Source organism: Fukomys damarensis, unplaced genomic scaffold, assembly GCF_012274545.1.
Source record: "Fukomys damarensis isolate Sample0158 unplaced genomic scaffold, DMR_v1.0_HiC HiC_scaffold_27, whole genome shotgun sequence".
Taxonomy (NCBI): Eukaryota; Metazoa; Chordata; class Mammalia; order Rodentia; family Bathyergidae; genus Fukomys; species Fukomys damarensis.
In genome coordinates this window covers 13,460,312-13,470,811 of record NW_022900939.1, presented here as the reverse complement: position 1 = coordinate 13,470,811, position 10,500 = coordinate 13,460,312, and the positions used below count along the sequence as shown (strand labels likewise).

General features: G+C 38.3%; 1 long non-coding RNA gene across 1 annotated transcript in view; it reads left to right on the top strand.

Annotated features, from left to right (window-relative positions):
• Positions 1-4,607: 4,607 nt before the first annotated feature.
• Positions 4,608-10,500, top strand: part of LOC104854166 — a 6,988-nt gene continuing 1,095 nt past the window's right edge. The window contains exons 1-2 of the long non-coding RNA XR_778005.1: positions 4,608-4,721; positions 9,515-9,636. This is a non-coding gene — a long non-coding RNA (uncharacterized LOC104854166). The remainder of the gene's footprint in view (positions 4,722-9,514; positions 9,637-10,500) is intronic.

Genomic DNA, 10,500 nt, shown 5'->3' with positions numbered 1-10,500 from the left:
TTCAAAAAAAAAAAAAAAAAAAAAAAACCTAAGGTTTCATTTGTTTCCCTTCTAGGTATTTTTCCCAAAGAGTTACTAGCATCATATCACAGCAACGTATGCACACTTGTGTTTATAGCAGCATAATTTATAATAGCTAAATCTTGAAAACAGCCCATCTGTCCATCAATGGGTGAATTAATAAAGAGAACATGGGTTTTTAATAGCAATGGAGTACTACTTTGCCGTAAAGAAGGATAAACTTGAGACATTTTTAGGACAATGGATGTACCTTGAGAACATAACATTAAGTAAATAAATTGGATATGTTTAAATATCACATTGTTTCTCATGTGTGAGAAACTTAAAGGGTATAAGCACTAAAATGGAGGATAGATACTGGGAAGTAGGAAGAAAATGTTCAAGGAAAGGTGAGTAAGGGAGGAAGGAAGAGGAAGGATAGATAAAGAATGAAAAAGAATGGAAGGAAAACAATAGTAGCAAAGTTTTATAAATAGAAGAAAAATTGAAGGGAAGGGAGGGCAATAGGAGAAATAAGGATACGTACAAGTACAAATACCCTACGGTGAATGTGAACATTATGTAGTCAAAAATGCACCAATAAAATTAATTTAAAAACACTGCCAGTGTGGTCAAAAACAAAACAAACCTGAGAAACTGTCTTAGCAATTCTTCAGCCATCCAAGGAGACATGGTAACTGAATGTAAAGTGCTCCCCTATAGACAGTCCTAGAAGAGAAAAACAAGGACGATAAAGAAAAAGCTGAAGAAGCCTGAAAGAGCCTCAAGCTTCATTTATCCATAATGTATTAATATTGGTTCTGTAATTATATCAACAATGCCATTTCCTAATAATAGGAAAAACTTGGCATGAGATATATGGGAATTCTCACTATATTTGTAATAATTCTGTAAATCTAAACCTTTCCTAAGGTGAAAAAGTAAACTTTTAGGACTCTGGAAAGTTTCTACAATGTCTTGGTAGAAAAATGTTCACAATAATCAAAAGGGATGTAGTGTTTTTTTCCCACTTGAAATAAGTGAAATTATTCACTTGAAAACAAATTTTCTTTCAAGCCTAATGCATTTTTCCTCATTTAGAAATATGCTTTTTAAATAGTGAAGTAATACAGTTAATGTGTTCAACAGAACATCATTTAAATATAAAATGAAATCCTGGTTTTCTTTAAGAATCATAACTATTTTAAAAGAGAAGGAGGAAGAATTAATTGTTATAAGATAGATGTTTCCTTTGGCTCTGTGGAGAACTATGGAGTATTGCTATTGTGTTTTTCCCTTTTTGTTTTTACATTGCTACTATTCGTAACTTATATTTAACATTTATAAATATAATATGAATGTTATCAACAGAAAGCAATATAAGAATCATGTATCCCTATCCCTGTATTTTGTTTTTCTGACTTTATTGATCCTTTGGGACTTCCAAGATATTTAAGCATTGCAATGATCTTTTAGTTGACTTTCATCTTTCATAGATCAAAGTATCTTAGCCTTTTCAGTTTTTATCTCTGTAAAGAGCCCCATCATCATCCTAACATTGCTCAAATTAAAATCTTGGATAAGACCCATGCCCAGCACCTTCTAATGGGCAAGTCTTGAATTTCTAGGTCTCTTCCCTTCATGCAACCTAAATGTTTTCCATAAATTTTAGTGAATGACACAGACAAAAACATTTTGAACCTAGTATCCTTTCTCTGCACAAGTTCTGCAGCACTAGTGGGGCAGCCAGCAGAGGAAGGTGTTGAGCAGAGTGGATACATGGACTAGATTTCATGCCAACTTCCACAGAACTGCTGTCTTGAAGGACCCAGAAGAATTCATAAAGTCGTCCCAGGAGACCGTGAGTCCCAGCCCTATAGGAATTCACTGCTGCTTAATTATAAATACAGTGCACTGTAGAAACTCATCAATTACTTTGCTGATTTGAGAAGAGTTTTAAGAAAGCAAAGTTTATGTTTCCTTTTTGAGTGAACTAGTAGGAGACAAGCAAGAATCAGAATAGATGCAGAATTGGTGTGCTCACTCAAATGAGACTGGCCAGAGTAAGATGAAGCACAACGTCCTTTGAAGTACAATTTCTTGTCTTGGATCTTGACTTTGGTAAGGACAGAAATGGAAGTGGCTCAGCACAGAGCTATCTTGTAATACAGTGATCCTTTCAAAGAATCTATTTTCTTACCTGACTTTAGCTATTGATTGTACAAGAGAAAATGGCTGAGCCTGTGCATTTGTCTCAATGACATGGATACGGCTGGATGGAGACCTTCTAACTCTTCAAGAGAAATATTCAAATCCACTTTTACCCAAACAGAATAATCCCTCTCTAAATTTCTACGGTGACAATCCATCAATCCATGATGTTTTAAACCCAGTCTTCCACAGGATGATCTGCATTTTAATAGAGAGCATCAATGCAGTAAATATTAGGGTTTCCAGGGCTCTGGAGAGCAATTGTACATTGGCCTGAGCCAAGCAAACCCTCCTCTAGGCTATATGATTGAAGAAAAGCCAGATAGAGGTTAACTTCATTCTTCTGATTACTCTACCAAACAAACATTTTGTGGGTTGTTTCTAGGTAGGAGATAATTATTTCTGATTTGTATTGACTATTTTATCTAAGTTGATCTGTTTAGACAAATTCTCCTGCAATTTCCTGAAAGTTCCTGGCTTTTCACCTCTCTGCTGAGATTGTTCTTGGAAATTCAAATTGCTTTGGAGGATCTTTGGCTAGGACGAGGCCAGTTCTCCTTGTTAACTTTTCCCATTATTCCTACTATATGAGTATAGGTTCGGCATTTTTAGGAGGATGTTACAAGGATGTGCCTAGTGTGAGTGCTACGATTTGGGTCTACAAAGTTCTCCCAAAATCTCATGTGTTCAGAGATGGGCCTTTTGGAAGGTGATTGAGTCACAGAGGCCACCGTGCTCATCAGTGGAATCCACTAATGAGTCCATAGCTGGATGGGCTGTTAGGAGGTGAGACTTTTTGAAGCGGTGTTACTGAGTGTGACCTCCCTTTTTTCTTTGCTTCCTGCTCCCATAGGTTGAGCAGATTTTCCTCTGTTGGACTATCCTGTGTCCAGACTTCTGATCCTCAGAACTTTGAAATAATGAGCTATTGCTTTATGCTACTAAATTCTGCTAATTTGTTAATTCAGAAAACAACATGCATTAAGTGAAACCTGGCTTCTACAATCAGCCCTTGATTATCTCTACAGTTATGTCTTATAACCACTTTTCTTACTACCACATTCTCTACTTTCCAACAGCACTGACTGTGGTGTGTTTGATCATGCTCTCCAAAAAGATATGCTCATGTCCTACTTTACAGCTACCTGCACATGTGACCTTGTTTGGAAAACGTGGTCATTACAGGTATAATTAATGATCTCCAGATGAAATTATTTTGAATTAAACAGGTAGGTCTAAATGTAATCACAAATATTCTTAGAAGAAACATAAAAGGAGAAGATACAGGCAGAAAAAGAGAAGACATGGAGCAAAGAACACCTTAAAGACTGGCAAAAATTGGAGTTAGGTAGTGTCAGGCCAAGGAACACCTAGATCCTCTCAAAGCTGGAATAGTCCGGGAAGGATTCTGACTGTCATCCTCCTAAGGGAGGGTGGACTTGTAACATCTTCTTGCTTCCAAGATGTGAGAGAGTAAATATCAGTTGTTTTAAGCCATTAAGATTGTGGTAATTTTTATGACATTCCCTAACACACTGAGGCTGAGTGCCTCCTCCTCTGGTTCTCTCTCTTCCTCTTTTAATTCATTGGCTAGCTAGTTCCTTTTTGTCCTTTAAACCCTGAAAATTTCTTAGAAACTATTCCTGACTACCCTCCTTCATCATCCTCCTAGAAAATTGGGCTGCTCCGTTATATGTTCTCATAGCAACATGTACATTTGTGTACTTATTTGAATAATTATTCTGTTTTATCTTTCTGCTAGACAGTTTAAACTAAATGAGGAGAAAAGTCCTCGTTTCTATATTATTCACCTCAGTAAGCTATATAATAGAGATAAAGTCGATAATAAATATTTGTTGAATGGACAAGTAAAAATTCCTTTCATCCTATTCTCTACTTGAGAATATCAAAAGCATCAATCCCATGCAAAGGTCAATGGGAAAGATCTTTAAATATTTTAATTCCTGACACCTGACTTTAATATCGTTTCTTGAAGTGTCTAGCTTCTATTAATATTCAGACTACAGAGATGAGCAACAATGTGAACCTAAAGTGGGAACCGTTGAAGATAATAGAATAGCTAGGACCCAGAAACTCCTATTTCTATGCTTTTCAAATTTGTTTTCAAAGAACAGCAGCAAAGAGGAGGGATGCGATGTCTATCTGATGCCCACATAATTGTTCATTTCTGAGCAGACAGCCTACGCTGTAAACATCCAGTTTTTTTTCTTTTTATTTGTTTCCCCCCTTTTGTTTAACTAAAAGTAATTATGTTTGCATTAGATTAAGCACTGGTTTGTTCTCCTGCAGAACAATAGAGGGTTTTGTTTCTCCTTCCCCATCTCCTGTTCACGTGGCCAGCCTGGCCGAAGCTTTCGGGAGCAAAGCCATCGTCGTATCGCAGCTGTGCCCTGGAGCTGTGTCCTCAGAGCCTTTTACTTGCCCTTTGCAAAAAGAAAAAGAGGGTTGATCGGAAGGGAAATTGAAAAGAGAGATTGAGGATGCTACAGGTAACAGACTAACAAAATCAAAAATATATATGTTGTCAGAATGTTGGTGGTTTTGCATTCCTGGAAGGTCTCACAAAGAGGTGTGGGTTTTTTTTGTTTGTTTGTTTTTAACCCTCACAGGCTCTCAATGCAGCAGAAAAGCAATCAAATTGTTTGTGAGTCCAGTCAGTCATTTCTGTTCATTGTGCATTTTTGCAGCCAGTGGGACTCTGAGGTTTCCCTGAGATGCGAAAGTTTCATCCTTCCCCCAGTTTTCCTTGGGTCAACTCTTGGACACAACAATTTCACTGCCATGGGGGGACCCTAGGGCTCCTCTGAGGGCGGAGCTGAGACAGACAAGGGCTGGGGACATGGTAAGCCTCTGAACTTCCTCTTCTCTCTGGAGCCTCTGAAGAGTAAGAGGAAAGACCTTCTGGGTCAGCAACGACCAAGTGGTAGCCAGTTTGCTCCATAGGCAGAATCCTGTTGATAGTCACATCACTGAGACAGAATTTCAGCCTCTCCCTGTGGACAGCCCGCACTTCTTGCAGCCTATACATTTTCTCAGCCACAGTCCCACTAGAACGATGAGCGCTGGGGAGTAGGAACACTGCTCTGGTGTCAAGACATTATTTAAAACCACTCCCAAACTTCACAACTATCTTCTAATTCCTTGTCCTTTCTGTGTCTGGGAAGCAGTAGAACCTCAGAGAATCTTGCCTTAAAATCCAGACTCTGACAGCTGTTGGGATTTTAGCACATCATCCAATCCCATCAGGACTCTTGTTTTGTTTTGTTTTTTTGCTACTATGAAGTGGATACGAGGTGCTCACTTCTGAACACGGTTGTAAAAGGTGTGAAATGCTGTAAGTAGAACAGAGAAATTGCTAAAACACAATAATCACTCAATACAACAATAATCACTCAAAACAAAGTGGCCAGCATATATCCCAATGCATACTTCTATCTTTGGCAGATTATGTCACTGCTTAAATGATACTAATAGCTCCATTTACACAGGACTTTACACTGCATCCTATACTTTACCATATAGTGTGTCATTTTGTCCCTAAGCTTGTAATTTAAGGTAGGACCATAAGCACAATTTTGCATTTCTTTATTGTTTTGGGGCTTGATCTCTCAAAATGTCTATCCCCAGAGACATTTTGTGTCAAACAGCCCCCTTCTCTTGCAGCTCTTCATTAAGGGGAATTTTAATCAGAAGAGAGGACACTAATATTTAGTGAACACCTATTACTGTCCTTCTACAAATGAGATCTTACTTGATCTTCACAATACCTCTCTGAAGAAAGTTTTACTAATATACCCATACTGTGGATATGAAAACATGGAGATTAATAATGCTATAGAAAAGGAGAAAGAACCTGGGTCAAAATTCAAGCCAAGGTGTCTTAACACAAAAGTGCTTGCTCCCTCAATAAGACCAGCCCCCTTTTTTTCTCTCCCATTCACTCTTAAGAAAAGTGGGATGGGAGATCATCTAAATATCTATGCCTTTTTAAGGTCTGTGAGCGATGAAAAGCTCCCTTTCCTTTCAAAGAAGAAATTTCCTGGAATGTTCAAAGAACTCATCCCATGTCTTTGAAACAGTAACTGCTATGCCTTAAAGAGTGCTGGAGAAGGGTCCCACTTATGACAAAGCGGGTGGAGTCCATGTGCTCAGTGTCACATCTTCACTGGCACGGGGCTCTTCACAAGGCATGGAGCTGAGAGTTGGGCGACATGTTCTTGATCCTTGAAAAATATTCCATTTTCTCTTTTTATTTATAACCTCAAAAGGCTCTTTGCTTAGTACATGACTGTGTGTCCCTTTGGCATGTGTTACCTTCAGAAATCATGTTTGTGTGTGGAGTTTGAGTGGTGGGCAGGAATGACACGGTGTGTCCTCACTGACGTTATCCCATGCACCACTCAAACCCACACTTGTCTTTACTCAGGGAATGTTCGCTCCATTTCTGAGGGAGTGACTGGAAGACCTTGAGTTATGAAAGGGACATGGGCCCCTAGAAGCCATAGCAGGTTCCGAAGTTTGGTTCCCAAAGCACCTTTTGCTTAGGGTAACTTGAGACTCCTGTCTTTTGTGTTGCTGTTTACTCTTCTCACTGTGGAAAATTCATCTCAGTGTTGTCTCATAGCCCCCGTTATCATTGTTTTTGCAAATTCGTCTGCTCTAAAGTGGGCTGGGTGATATAAATGAGGAAACAAGCTGCAGCTTTCAGAGCACCTGCCACTTTGTGGTGGGTAGGGGACTTATGGAGCTGTGAGCGATGGTGTCCCTCCCAAGGACTTACCTCGTTCACCACTCCAGACCTTCCTGTGGGAGAAACTCAACAGGACAGGACAGAGCCCACAACCTCTACAATATAGCCACTGATAAATTTCTTCATTTTTCAGCTACTGCTTACGTTGTATTATTTACATCTATTTTTTGGCTCTATGGTTATTTTTGGTATTTTAAAGTTTTTTCTCCTGTGGTTTAATTTGATTTTATCAGTACTGTTATGTACAGTGTTTCATCCAACCTCTCCTAAACCTATGTGTATTAGTGATGGTTCTCCAGGGAAACTGAATCATGGAGGCTACTCAATCCCAAGATCTATGGTCAGCTAGCTGCAGACCCAGGAGCACCAATGGTAATAGTTTGAACTGAATTCTGGCAGGCCCAGAAAGAGCTCATGTTTTAGTTTAGGCAGGAAAATACTGAGTGTCCTATTCAAAGACAGTCAAGCAGGAGAAAACTCACAGGAAAGTTGTTTTTTTTTTTTTTTCTTCAGACTTTTAACTGATTAGATGGGATTGTCTCCATTACAGAAGGTGATCTGTTTAGTCCACTAGTTCAAATGTAATCTCATCCACACTCACAGGCACTCTCAGAATAAAAAGTTCATGGCCAGGGATTTAGCTCAGTGGTTCTGTTGCCTGCCTTGCAAGCGCAAGGAGCTGAGTTCGATCCCTGGTACCAAAAAATAAAAATAAAAATAAGTTTGTGCAAGGATCTGGGCAGTCTGTGGCCCAGTCACATGGACACACAAAACACGACATTCCATATTTTCATGATACAGGGACATTATGGCAGGACATTCACAGACTACGTCCTTTTACATATGTTTTAAGAGATGGGGATAAGTCCCTTGTACAACTGGGAAGCTGAGGACTTGCCCCTGAAAAAGCATTTATCCCTCAGGATTGGCCCAGTAGAAACCCTCTGGTAATAATAAGTGCTTAGTAATTGTTCTTTTTATTCCTTAAATAATCTAACATATACTTGGTATGTAAATTTGTAACAGGAACAGACAGGTATTTTTCCTGTATCACTTAATTTTAACCTTGGGGAAATTTGTGTGTCTATATTTTTTCAAAACTGAGGTACCTTCATATAAGAGTTTTATCTGTTGTTCGGTTGTTGTGATGCTTAAGTCAATGCTCCATAAATACACTGCCAGCTGTTGTTGTTATTGTTACTGCTGTTCCCTGCAGTAGTCAATGCATTTTCTAGAAGTCACAGTAGAATGTCCACACTCTGGCGGCAGACAGGGTTCAATTTTCATGCCACTTTTCTGGGTGTCTTCCATGTCCTACGTGTAATATTTGTTTGCATTAGATGGCATAATTCATCTTCAGTTTGAACATTGTATAATTTTTATAAGCTCAGATGGGCTCAGCTTATATAGGTAATTGTTACTGACCCAGGGACGGGATAGGATATTGTAACGCAGGAAGGTGTACGGCATATTAACAGCATGGTGATGCCTCAATACACTTAAACAGCAAAGGCCTCGATACACTTAAATTCCTATTAAGAGAATATTAAAAAAAAAGTGGAGTTGAAAGGAATAACATGTGCCAATTTGAACTGAATATATAATTATCAATGAAGGCACACACACACACACGCACACACACACACACACACACACACACCGAATGTTTTATTATATCATGGTGAAACAGCCTTGTGGGAGGACTTAGCAAGCACTGTATCAATGAACCCTTCAGTAGCTGTTGGAGGTAGGTACTATTATTAACACTTTTTTTGCAGAGGAGGAAATGGAGAGGCCTTGACAGTTCAAATAACACAATAATGTGAACTGATCTACATCACAACTGGGACTTGTATCCAGATCCAGTTGGTGAGTTCACATGCTAAGATGGTTCCTGAACTGTAGCTGAGGTCAGATCGTCTTCCAGTTGCTCCTAAAACTATTCAGTGACACTTTTAGAGTTCTAACTTCTTCAGAGGAAATACTGATTATTCTATTCTTTTCTTTTGCTCTAACCCTGACATTATCTGCTTTTCACACCTGAGTGAATATGGATATACAGGTCAAGTCACATTTAATAAAAACTTTTTGGGGACCACTCCTCAACCAGTTTCCATGGAAACATGTACCAGCCCATGAATAGGTTAATTTTAGCTTGATTAAATTTTTAACAAATAGCTACACCTATGCATTTCATCCTAAAATAATGGACTTCTCCATCATTTTTCTCATTCTTTTAAAGAGTATGGATGATGGTTTTTGATAGGTCAATCAATTACCAAATGCCAATTAACACCAAGAGAAGCATTACTTAAGTATTGCACAATTGAACATAAAATGGATTAAACTCTTAACACACACTCTAGATATTATATAATAAGGCTCTGGGTTAAAAATTCTTTAAAGACTTCAATAATTTTAAAGCATTGTCTATAAGATTATGTCTTGCTTTATGTAATGGTTTGGGCTGCCAAAATGACTAATTCTTGACACAGAAACTAATTCTTGAATATATTTTTTCATACCCCAAAGGATAACTTGGAAAGGTTCAAAGACATCTTTTAGAGGCAATTGGAGTACCTCAGTCTTGCCATGGTGGATCCATATTGTGGCTCAGTTGATTTCTTCATGGAGGACATCATACGGTTCATAAGGTGAAGTTGCTGCCATTTTGAAAGCCATGTGACAGGAAGTAAAGTATTGGACTTCACACAGGAAAATATAGGTCCTACCCACTATTTAGTTGTGAATAACTAAAGGAAGTTGGGAAATTCAGTTTATTTTGTAAAAGGATGGAGTTGGATTAAATAATCTTACCTTGAATGTTTCTACTTGCAGGACTCTGCATTTAAGAAAGGCAAATTTTTTGTCTTATTTTCAAGCCATGTTTGCATTTTTTGGCACAATTTATAGATTCCACTGTGGAAGAACTGATGAGAATCTGAGTGTGTTTTGGGGATTTTCACAGGAAAATAAATATCACTCCTTTTTCTGATTTCTGAGTTGAGAAGCAAATGAGCAGACAAACACAGAAGGCTGATGAATGAAGAGAAAATACTGGTTATTGTTTGATTTGTAAAATATTTTTTTCTGTGAGCTAACTGCAAAATAAGATTCTAGACCTGTGCCTTAAAAACCATGGTAGAACTTTGTGCACTCTATACCTCTCTCCAACCTGCAGGTTTTAATTTGGGATCTGCCATCTAAGGAAAAAGTCTATATCCACAAAGCAGATATAATTTTGTCCAGGTTTTCCACACATTAGTTAGATGTTGAGATTGAAGAAAAGAAATAGACATGCCAGTATTCCTAAGGTTAGTCCTACCCATAGAGAAATGTGATCTTTATCGGTAGGCTGTGTAGCTGGAATCATGAAAAAGTGTGTAGCAATTTTGAGCTAGAGACTTAGATGATGAGGACCACGCAGTAGGAGCTATGATTAAAGTTGTGTGAATGGTTGATATCCTGATACCAAGAGAACTTTTTTTTTTTTTTTTTGTACCAGGGAGAACTTGGGC